Genomic DNA, 12,705 nt, shown 5'->3' on the forward strand with positions numbered 1-12,705 from the left:
CTTTTTGAATTTAGAATTTCAAAACCACAATGAGATATCACCTTATACCTGTCAGAATGGCTAGAATCTTAAAACATAACAAAATGTATTCATGAGGATATAGGAAAAAAAAAAAAAACCAGAATCCTCGTGCACTATTGGGGGGAATGTAACTTGGTAGAGCCACTATAAAAACCAATTTGGACTTTCCTCAAAAAATTAAAAATCGAAATACCATATGATCTAGTAATGCCACTATTGAGTATTGACCCAAAGAAAACTAAAATATTAACTTGAAAAGATATATTCACCCAGATGTTTATTGTGGCACTATTTACCATAGCCAAGATGTGAAAGCAACCCAGTGTCCCTTGATAAATGAATGGATAAAAAGGAATATTACTCAGCCATGAAAAGGATGAGGTCTTGCCATTTCCAGCCACATGGGCATTATGCTAAATTAAATACATCAGGGAAAGACAAATACCATGTGTTTTCACTTTTATGTGGGATTTAAAAAACAAAATAAATTATCAAAACGCAGAAATAGATCTGTAAATACCCAGAGCAAACTGAATATGGCCAGAGAAGAGGATGGTAGGAAGATGAGCAAAATGAGTGAAGGGGAGTGGGAGATACAGTGTTCCAGTTGTGGAATGAATAAGTCATGAGAATGAAAGGTACGGCATAAGAAATATAGTCAATTTTATTACAATAGCATTGCATGGTGACACATGCTAGTTACACTTGTAATCCTAGCATAACATGCAGAGTTATGAGTCACTAAGTTGTATACCTGAAACTAAAGTAACATTCTATATTAACTATACTAAAACAAAGAGGAATTTACTTTGTATTATATTGTTTCTGTTACATGCTATACATTTTTCTCTAATTGGATATAGAATAGTTCTATGATTTTTTCCTAAATTGTGCTTTTGCTTTTTACCTCTTCAATCAAAATTATTAAATATTTTTAAATTTCCCTATAGGTGAGTTTTTATTATTAGTGTTATTATTATTAGTTTATTAGTGTTATTATTATTAGTTTTATTATTTTGTGCTTATTTGTTCTTGTTATATGAGACTTATTCACTCTTTGGTTCACCACTTTATGTGAATGTTTAATGTACACTTGAGAAAAGATGTATTTGTTAATATTGGAATGTTAACAAGTATCCATAAAATCCACCTTATAGATTATGTAATTTACATATTATAAATACTTTTTAATCTTATTATTAGATGTGTCATGAATTTGTATGAGTGTGTTAAATATCATCTATCATTAGTGTGAAACTGAATTTTTTTCCCTGAATCTACTTCAGTTTCTGCTCTGTAAAAGTTGTTACAGTTTTATCTGGTGAATATTTAAAACTGTGTCATTAACACTGCAAATTGTCACAATTCTGAATGCTTTATGATTTAAAACTGTGTCTTGTCTATTAGCACAAAAGCATGTCTTATTCCTTATTTTTCCCCATTTTATTCACATATCAATATTAATCTGATAATAGCATATTTAAATTACTCCATATTTGTTGGTCACAACACTACAACAGTCTCATTGCTTTGTAATATTTATTATGTGTTATACTGTATTTAATCTATTTTTCTGTCTAAATTTTCCCTTCCTTTTTTATTGTGTAAATGTTACACCTAGTGAAATTTGTATTTTTGTTGCAATAATTATCTTTTAACTAATATTATTTAGAATTTTTCCCTTATATATATTTTTATTCTTATTTGTTTTTAATTATGTTTTTTGGTCCCATAGAGTATATACACAACAATCATTGATTAAATTTGTCCTACTTTTCCATTTTTCTTTTCCCTAGCCATTACTTAGTTGCATTATTTACACTTAGTGCAAAATATAGAATTTACACATTATTTTTATACCCTTGTTCCTACCTGAATTTTTTATCTAATTCAAATATATATGTTCACTAGTACTCATATTTTTTTTAATTTTTTATTTTTTATAAACATATATTTTTATCCCCAGGGGTACAGGTCTGTGAATCGCCAGGTTTACACACTTCACAGCTTATCTAAAGATAGTACTCATTTTTTAAACCAGTATTTCTAATCATCTCTTTCTTGGATGAATTTCATCCCCTAGTAGATTCCAGAGGGAAGATTTGTAAGTACCATAATTTATAGACACTTTATTTCTTACCCTAACATTGACACACAAAGAGCAGCTTGACTGGATATTAAATCTTAGGCAGATACTTTTTTTTTTTCCTCAAGTTTGTTGAAAAGATTCTTTTGCTTTGCTATTTATGTAGTCTCCAGAATTCAAAGCCACCTGCTTCTCTTAGCATTGCAAGTTACCTGTTATTTTTGTCTAAAAGCCATGGGCATTATTTATACATCATTAAAACTATTTTTTAGAAGATTTTATTTATTTATTTGACAGAGAGAGAGATATCACAAGTAGGCAGAGAGGCAGGAAGAGAGAGAGGAGGAAGCAGGCTCCCTGCTGAGCAGAGAGCCAGATGCAGGGCTCGATCCCAGGAACCTGGGATCATGACCTGAGCCAAAGGCAGAGTCTTTAACCCACTGAGCCACCCAGGTGCCCCTATTTATACATCTTTAAAGTCTAATAATTTCACTAGTATATAATTTGGAGTGACTATTCTGGTCTGGTCATTCCTTGGTCAAAATATCTGCCTTTTAAGTTTTTTTCTTTTTAAACAGCTTTAATGAGATATTATTGACATGTAACATATGTAAGTTGAAAGTGTACACCATAATGATTTGAAGCATGTATATATTGTGAAGTGATTACTACCGTAGGGTTTGTTATAATATCTCCCTTCTCTCACATAATTATCGTGTGTGTATGTGTGTGTGTGTGTGGTGATAAAATTTATTCTCTCAGGGTACCTGGGTGGCTCAGTCAGTTAGCATCTGCCTTCAGCTCAGGTAGTGATCCCGAGTAATGGAATCAAGCCCTGTGTCAGGTTCCCTGCTCAGTGGAAAGCCTGCTTCTCTCTCTCCCTCTGCCTGTATCTCTGCCTACTTGTGCTCTCTCTCTGTCAAAACAAATAAATAAAATCTTAAAAAAAAAGAGAACTATTCTTTCAACAACTTCCAAGTATATAATATAGAACTACTAATTATCACCACAATGTAAATTAAATCTCCAGAAATTATTTATCTTATAGCTTGAAGTGTGTATCCTTTGATCAGCATCACCCCATTTTAACCACTTTCTAGCCCCTGGTAACAACCCTTTTCCCTCTATTTTTATGAATTCAGTTTTTTTTTTAGATTACACATAGAAGTGAGAACATATAGTATGTGTCTTTCTTTCTGAAATATTTCACTTAGCATAATGATCTCAAGATCCATAAATGTTGGGCCACCTGGGTAGCTCAGTGGGTTAAAGCCTCTGCCTTCGGCTCACATCATGGTCCCAGGGTCCTGGGATCGAGCCCTGCATCGGGCTTTCCACTCAGCGGGGAGCCTAATTACTCCTCTCTCTCTGCCTGCCTCTCTGCTTGCTTGTGATCTCTGTCAAATAAATAAATAAGTCTTTTTTAAAAAAAGATCCATAAATGTTGCCACAAAAGAAAGGATTCCCCCTTTTAATGTCTGAATGGTATTCGAGTATATATGTACACCACCTTTTCTTTATCCATTAATCTTTATCCATACCAGGGAGTACTTGAGTTGCTTCCATATCCTGGCTATTGTGAGTAATGCTGCAGTTAACATAAGGGTTCAGATATCTCTTTGAGGTAGTGATATCATTAAAAAAAAAAATATATATATATATATATATATATATATATATATATATATATATATATATATCCAGAAATGGGATTGCTGAGGCTATATTGGCAGAGGATAGAAGCAGTAGATGGAGGGTGCATAAGCCAAAGCCTTTATTGGCGTTTCCTGGAAAAGGCACTGTAGAAAAGTGTTAACACTTAATGATTGGGTAGTTTGAATACTTTCAGCAGGTTTTAGGTGATAGGGTTGATCTCTAGTTGCCTGGTACCTAGCCCTGGGAAGATAAAGGCTGAAAAATATTGCCTCCTGGGGTACACTGGTCAGATGGAGAAGGTATGACGTTGAATTTGTTAGTTTACATATCAAAGATATATTCCATGGAGAGCCATTTGCTATCTCTAAGCTAGCCCAGGAAAAAGCAATCTCTCCTGAGCTAAGAATTTTTTTTTTTAAGATGTCAAAACATAAATACAGAAAATTTTATACACACATATACACACAGAGAATACAGACATTACAAGAATTCTGGATGTTTTTTCAACAAGATGTGAAGCCATTTTGAAATTTTTGAGAGAGAAATTACATAATCCTCATGTTTTTTAAAGAATTAGTCTGCTGGCTGAGAATAGGATGCTAAGTGCAGGAGCAGAGACTTTTGAGAAAATTATTGCCATGATCAGTGAAATGTAATAAAAGCTTAGTCAGGGGTGTTGGTAAAGGGAATAATGGTGAGAACTGCTATAATTTTTTCATGCCTTGGATGTGGTATGTGAAAGAAAAAGAAACCTAAGTGGTATCTTTAAAATTTGGCCCAAATACTTGGCAGTGTAAATTTGCCTTTTACTAAAATAGGAAAGAAAAAACAAAAAGTGAAAAACAAATAGTTGAGGATGGTATGTCAAGATTTCAATAATTGGTGAGCAAGTAAGGAAGCATTTGTAATATGAGCTCAGCTTTCATCAAGAGATCATGAATGAGGATATGTGTTTGAAAAATATATGTGATAGGCATTCCAAAACAGGAGCTTTTTACTGAGAGCGGTGGCAGGATGGTTCAGTTAGTTAAGGATTGGACTCTTGATTTCAGCTGGGCTATAATCTCAGGGTCTTGACATCAAACTTTACACTCTGCACTGGGTGTGGAGCCTGCTTAAGATTCCCCCTCTCTTTGCCCCTTCCCATCCCGCTCCTATATGTGTGTGCATGGTCCCTTTCTCTTTAGCTCTATCTTGGTCTCTGTCTAGTGGGGAAAAAAAAAAAAAAGACATGTACTGAGAGACATGGGTAAAATTTTCAGGACTGATTCTTGAGGCCCTCTAAAATTCCATTTTCACAAGAGGAAAGGTAGAAAAGAAAGCTAAGAAAGAACATTCAGTAAGAGTTAAGACAAAGAAAACATTTCAAATAAAGGAAACGATGTGTGAGAAACTATGTCGAATAAGTCAAGTGAGATAAGCCCTGGGAATAACCATTGGGTTTCCAAAATAAAGGTCATTGGTGTTTTATACAAGAGTGGTTTTCATGGACTATTACAAATAAGACCTTCTTGGAATGGGATACTAGCAAAATTGAGGAGAGGAATTAGATGGAAGTAAACTACCTAAAACATTTTAAGTATTTCTTTTGAGAAAATTTGATTTTTCAAGGATAATAAATAAATGGAGCATTAGCTAAATGGAAATGTGGAATCAAGAGGGTTTTTGTTGTTGTTGTTGCTGCTGTTTTATTTTAGTTATGTGTTGTTTAAGAAGAATAGAATTTCATCATGTTTGTTTAATGGTGAGAATAAAGGAGAGGGAAAATAAATAAAGGAGAGGGAAAAATTATTCAAGAGACAGAGAATAGAAAAATGCTGGAGTGCAAATGTGGAAGGGTTGGCCTAGTATAGAGAACATAATAGGAGAAAGCAGAGTGTATGAACAAATGCGCACATAGCTGCCTTGCTGTTGGATTATGGTTTATGGAAATTATATTCTAATACTTTCTATTTTCTCAGTATATAGGAGACCAAATTATTAACTAAAATGAGGATATTAGAGGCATTATTGTAGCTTTGAGTGGAGAAGCTATAATAATCAATAATTGTGTAAGACAGTAAGAAGTCTTATGAGATTGGAAAACCCAATAGCCTTTTAAGTGTGCTGGTCCTGAATTTAAAATATGATCAATCAGCAATGGCTATTTGGTTTTTAGTCACATACAACCCCTCTCAAATAAGCTCCTTATGAGGAAAAGAACAGAAAAATGAGGGTCAGAAAATAGTAGTGAGTATTAATAGATTGTAGTACCCATGGAGACTGAAATTTATTTGTGCCAGGTTTAGTAAGATGAAGCAGAAATTGTGTAGCTATAACTGATAGTAGAAATTATAGTTTTGATATTTTTAAAGTCAATGTGTGTGAATAAGGGAGGAATGGAGGATGAAAGAATCACAGAAAAGAAGAGGCCATGTCTTGGTGAGGCCAGAATATTTTAAGTATAATGTACATACATTTTGCAGTTTCTAGAGGTTTGAAAATGAGTAGCATTAGGAAAAGTGATGGCAAGACAAGAACCAAAATCTTTATGCGGTTAGGAGGATAATGGGAGAAGATTTTATAAGTGACTTGTAATAAGAAAGGCCAGTGGTTCAAATAGCCTAATTAATTAAGATTTTTTCCCCTAGAATCTATTGTAAATAGCAAGGGAAAATGGTCTAAAAAGAGGAGAGAAGACTTCATCAACCTGCTATCAATGACATTTGTGTTAGGATAGAGAACAAATTTTCAAAGGAAGATTCTTAAGGAAACACTGCCCTAAGAAGTAATCACATTTCAGTAAAAGTGAGAAAATTATGACTGACTTAAATTCTTAGGGTATATTAAAAGCAATTATTAGATGGGTAGTTGGGAAGAGGTAAAAATTGGTGTTGGTCTTATACTCACGTTGTCATTGTGACTTCTCAACTGTGTGTATATATAAGAGTAGAGTCAATGTGTGTGTATGTGTATGTTGTTGTTTATGTGATTATGGACAATTAAATATTTATTGACTGAAAAGTTCTAATGAAAATAGTTTTAAATAAAACTTTGGGAATAGGTGATATATATCTATGAAAAATTAGAAAACATATCCATTTATTTTATACTTGTGGTAGAGTTAAAATTTACAGTTATTAAAGTGTGAAAATAACATAGCTCATTTATCTTATCTTCATTCTCTAGCATTCCCATTAACAATAATGCTGGAAGATAGTTAATTTTACCTCTTAAAATATGTGTATCAATGTTCCAGTCCCAGGTGGTTTGGAATAGCTGGCTTTGGACCATTGTTCTTCCAGAGGACAACCTAAGAATTAATGTACTTGAATTTAGAGAAAGCTTCCAAAGTATGGAAAATACAGGGCTATATTCCGGAAGGAGAAGAGAAAGAGGTGATGTTTGCTGTCACTTTTTTCCCAGGGGGGCAGTTGGTCATCTAGGAGTCAAGTAGGTAGCTGAAAATGTGGATCTTACACCTGTGACAGGCTCCTGCTAGAGGAAAGTTATATTGGAAAAACTTCACAGCCCTTAAGGATACAATTAATTTTGCCTCAGTACATTTGGTGAATTCAGGCTCTGCATAGATGACTAAACACCAACAGTGAGTGATGTAACTTGAATAATACTAATTACTCTAAACAAAATTAAAACCTGGAAAAATGTGAAAACATTTTTCGTAGGCATGGGAGGTCAATTAAAGAAGAATGATGTGAAGGTTATGGTTCCTGAAAGAAGGAATATATATTACAGAAAATTCCACATTCAAACCAGGTTTTTCTCTAAGGCCATTTAGCAATTAACAGTCTAGACTCCAAGCAAGAAGTAGACTGTACCTGGGACAAGAGTCCTAGCAGAAGGCAGGTGGAATTTACACTTCCAATTTCACAGGAACTTGAGGGACAAAATCTTACAAAGGAGAAACCACAAAAGGCCAGCCCTGCTTGAAATGCTTGAAAATATGTGCTGTGGCCCTTGACATATTTAGTAGTTCCTAAGCTATAAGGGACACCAAGAAAAGAGAAAATAGTATTGGGATATCAAGGGATTTAGTAGAGAATTCAGCAACTGCATGGTATTAGGATAATAGAGTTTGGAAATCAAGGTCTGCCAAGAAGGTAGGGCCCAGTAAACACCCTAGGCTTTCAGTTACATACAATAAAGCCCTAAACTATGCTAAAAGGAAATATATCACCAGAAACTGAATTTAAGATTGCTAACAAGTTTCATCTATAATTTCACATAAAAGACCTTTAGTATGACATTATTTTCTGAAGCTTTAAAAAATTTTAACAAATGTAATATATTTCATCAATCAATCAATCAATAATATGACAAAGGCAACAAAATGGCAGAGTCGATAGCTCCTAACTCCTATTCCTCCACATAAACATGAAAAAACAAGTGAAAATTATCAAAAACAACTTTGTTAGAACTCTAGAAAAAGTCAAAGCTTTGTAGCACTAAGTAAACCCTGAATTTTTTAAAAAGGCAATTAAAAATGTCCCTGCATAAAGCTCCTGGATGACTCTGTTGCTTTAGCCTCTGACTTGATCTCAGGTAGTGGGATTGAACCCCACCCATGTCAGGCTTCGTGCTTAGCAGGGAGTCTTCTTGAGATTCTTCCTATTCCTTTACTTCTGGTCCTTTCCCCCTGCTTTCTCTCAAATAAATAAATCAGTCTAAAACAAACAGACTCACATGGGGAAAATAAGAAACAGGGCAAAGGACCGTAGGAGAAGGGTGATAAAACAGAATGGGAATTCCACAGAGAGGGAGAAAAACCATGAAAGACTCTTAACTATAGGAAACAAACAGAGGGTTGCTGGAGGGGAAGTGGGTGTGGGGATGGCTGATGGAGTAATGGGCATTAAGGAGGGAACATGATGTGATGGGCATTGGGTATTATATGCAAGTGATAATTTATTGAACACTCCATCTGAAACTAATGATCTACTATAAATTGGCTAATCAAATTTAAATTAAAAAACAATTAAATAAAAATGCTCCTGCCATTCAAGAAAATCTCTGTTAAAATTCTATTTGAATAAATGCTAAAGGAGTAGGGACTTCAATGACCACACATAATGTAGAATACATTTTTGAAAAAGTAGTTTGGAAAAAGGAAATAAACAAATAGATGATAGCAGCCTTCAAGAACCAAGAACTGCAAACCCTGGGGAAGAGGAAGAAATGGATTTCTATAGTTACTACATTACAATATTCAAGTATTTGCTTTTCAACATAATATCACAAAGAATTTAAAGATATAAGAATGTATGTCCCATTTATAGGAAAAATATAAGTGAATTAAAACTACCCCCTAAGAAAAACAGGAATTATATTTACTAGACAAAGATTTAAGTTAGTTACCTTAATTATGCTCTAAGAGCTGAAGGAAACCATGGAAATCAAGGATATACTGCAAGAAAAAAAATTAAAATATGAGAAAAGAGAACTAATTTATAAAAAAGAAACCAAATAAAATGTCTAGAGTTAAAACAAATGGAAAATAAAATTCATTAGAAGGGTTCACTGATTTTCAACTCTTCTAAAGAATTGAAGAAAACACTTTCTAACACATTCTATGAGGCCAACATTGTCCTGATACCAAAGCCAGATAAATATATCACGTGAGAAAAATTATAGACCAATAATTATTTAGAGACCCCAAATTGCTAAAGAAATGTTGAAAAAGAAAAACAAAACTGGGGGCATCACGTTACCTGATTTCAAGCTTTATTACAAAACTGTGATCACCAAGATAGCATGATACTGACACAAAAACCGACACATAGGTCAGTGGAACATAGTAGAGGCCCAGATATGGACCCTCAACTCTGTGGTCAAATAATCTTTGACAAAGTGGGAAAAAATATACAGTGGAAAAAAGAAAGTCTCTTCAATAAATGGTGCTGGGGAAATTGGACAGCTATGTGTAGAATGACTCTCAACCATTCTCTTACACCATACACAAAAATAAATGCAAAATAGATAAAAGACTTCAACATGAGGCAGGATCTATCAAAATCCTAGAGGAGAACATGGGCAGTAATCTCTTTGACATTGGCCACAGCAACTTCTTTCAAGATATGTCTCCAAAGGCAAAGGAAACAAAAGTGAAAATGAACTTTTGGGACTTCATCAAGATCAAAAGCTTCTGCACAACAAAGGAAACAATCAGCAAAACAAAGAGGCAACCAAGGAATGGGAGAAGGTATTTGCAAATAACACTACAGACAAAGGGCTGATATCCAAGATCAATAAAGAACTCCTCAAACTCAACACACACAAAACAGATAATCATGTCAAAAAATGAGTAGAAGACATGAACAGATACTTCTCCGAAGAAGACAAAAAATGGCTAGTAGACACATGAAGGAAAAATATTCATCATCTTTAGCCATCAGGTAGATTTAAATCAAAAGCACATTGAGACACCTCCTTACACCAGTTAGAATGGGCAAAATCAACAAGACAGTAAACAACAAGTGTTAGAGAGGATGTGGAGAAGTGGGAACCCTTGTACACTGTTTGTGGGAATGCAAGTTGGTGCAGCCACTTTGGAAAACAGTGTGGAGATTCCTTAAGAAGTTAAAAATAAAGGTACCCTATGTCCCTGCAATTGCACTCCTGGGTATTTACCCCAAAGATACAGATGTAGTGAAAAGAAGGACCATCTATACCCTGATATTCAGCAGCAATGGCCACAGTCACTAGACTGTGGAAAGAACCAAGATGCCCTTCAACAGATGAATGGTTAAAGAAATATGGTCCATATATACAATGGCGTATTATGCCTCCATCAGAAAAGATGAATACCGAACTTTTGTATGAACATGGATGGGACTGGAGGAGATTATGCTGAGTGAAATAAGTCAAGCAGAGTCAGTTATCATATGGTTTCACTTACTTTGGAGCACAAAGAATAACATGAGGACATTGGAAGATGGGAGAGGAGAAATTGGGGGAAATTGGAAGGAGAGACAAAGCATGAGAGATTGTGGACTCTGAGAAACAAACTGAGGGTTTTGGAGGGGAGTGAGGTGTGGGGTTCAGTGAGCCTGGTGGTGGGTATTATGGAGGGCATGTATTGCATGGAGCACTGGGTGTGGTGCATAAACAATGAATTTTGAAACACTGAAAAAAATTAAATTAAATTAAAAAACCCCCGAAATACTAGCAATTAAATCCAGCAACACAGTAGAAGTGTTATATACAATAGTGAAGTGAAATTTATCCTAGGAATGTAAAAGCTATTTAACATAAAAAAATAGCTCAAAAAAACCCCATAAAGAATAACTCTATGTAATATATCACATTAAAAGAATGAGTGGATGGGAGAGGGTGGTTGGGTTATGGACCTTGGGGAAGGTATGTGTTATAGTGAATGCTGTGAAGTGTGTAAACCTGGCGATTCACAGACCTGTACCCCTGGAGCTAATAATACATTATATGTTAATAAAAATTTTGAAAAATAGAATTGATGAGGGAGGAGGAGGCTGGCTGAGGACAGAGCAAAAGCTGACGCCTTGCACCCTCTCTTCACCCGTTCCCCTCCATATGTGTAGCATTTCTCAGGCACCCCTGACCTCCATAAGTTAACTTGCAGGGATCGCAATCCTGCAGAACAGGAATCTCCCTTGCTCTACAGATGTCCTGGAGACCTAAACAGGGAGGTTACCTTATCAATAGCACAAATTTCCAGAGGCAAATAACTCTCAGTTCCTGAAGCCCTAATGTTTCCCTACCCACCATAAACTGGAGGAGGCTGAGGTAGAAGGGAATGTTAATGATAGCAGGATCATAACACCCCACCAAGAATCTCCCAACTATCTTGATGTTAGTGCCTGACCTAAAGACGACATTGATCAAGCCATAAGGGCAAGGCCTCCCCCCCAGCACCTTGTAGGCCCTCCTTAACATGTGAGAACTCTGTTGAAACCTCCCATCCCTTCACCATCCCCCCAACCGCAAGGTATATAACATGCCTACCCTCACAACCCGGGGCAGCAGCTCTTCCTGCCCACGGGTCCTGTCCCCGTGCTTTAATAAACCACCATTTTGCACCAAAGATGTTTCAAGAATTCTTTCTTGGTCATCGGCTCCGGATCTCAGCCCACCGAACCTCACCTAGGTTCTAGAACTTCATCAGAATGAGTGAACAAAAAGACATGCTCATCTTAACTGACACATAAAAGGTGTTTGACAAAATGTAATACCCTTTATGATAAAAAAATCTTTAAGAATACTAAGACTACTGGGGTGCCTAGGTGGCTCAGTGGGTTAAAGCCTCTGCCTTTGGCTCAGGTCATGATCCCAGGATCCTGGGATCGAGCCCCGCATCAGGCTCTCTGCTCATCAGGGAGCCTGCTTCTTCCTCTCTCTGCCTGCTTCTCTGCCTACTTGTGATCTCTGTCTGCCAAATAAATAAATAAAATCTTTAAAAAAAATAATAATACTAGAAGGAATGTTTTTCAACATGATGATGGACAATTTATGAAAATCCCAACAGCTAGCATTGTAAGCAATGATGAAACCAACTCTACTCCACGAGTAAGAAAAATGTCAGGATGTTTTCTTTCACCATTGCTATTAAGATTTAATGGCAAGTTTTACCCAGCCAATTAGACAAGAAAAAATATATTAAATTAACCCAAATTGTAAAAGAAGTGGTAAATCTATCTCTATTCCTATATAACAACATTATATATATATATGATATACACTCCATGATAATCCACAAAAAGCTATTAAAGCTAATAAATGAACTAATAAAGATAAACACACAAAAGTAAGATGTTCCTGCATATCAGTAAATAACTCATAAAACTATAAACCTAAAATCTATGCTTTTTTGTATATAAACTATACCTCAATAAAATTTATTTTTTTAAAAGATTTATTTGAGAGAGTATGTGGATGAGCTTGGGGGTGAGGGAAGAAGAGAGAAAAGGAGA

The sequence above is a fragment of the Mustela erminea genome, chromosome 16, assembly GCF_009829155.1.
Source record: "Mustela erminea isolate mMusErm1 chromosome 16, mMusErm1.Pri, whole genome shotgun sequence".
Classification (NCBI taxonomy): Eukaryota; Metazoa; Chordata; class Mammalia; order Carnivora; family Mustelidae; genus Mustela; species Mustela erminea.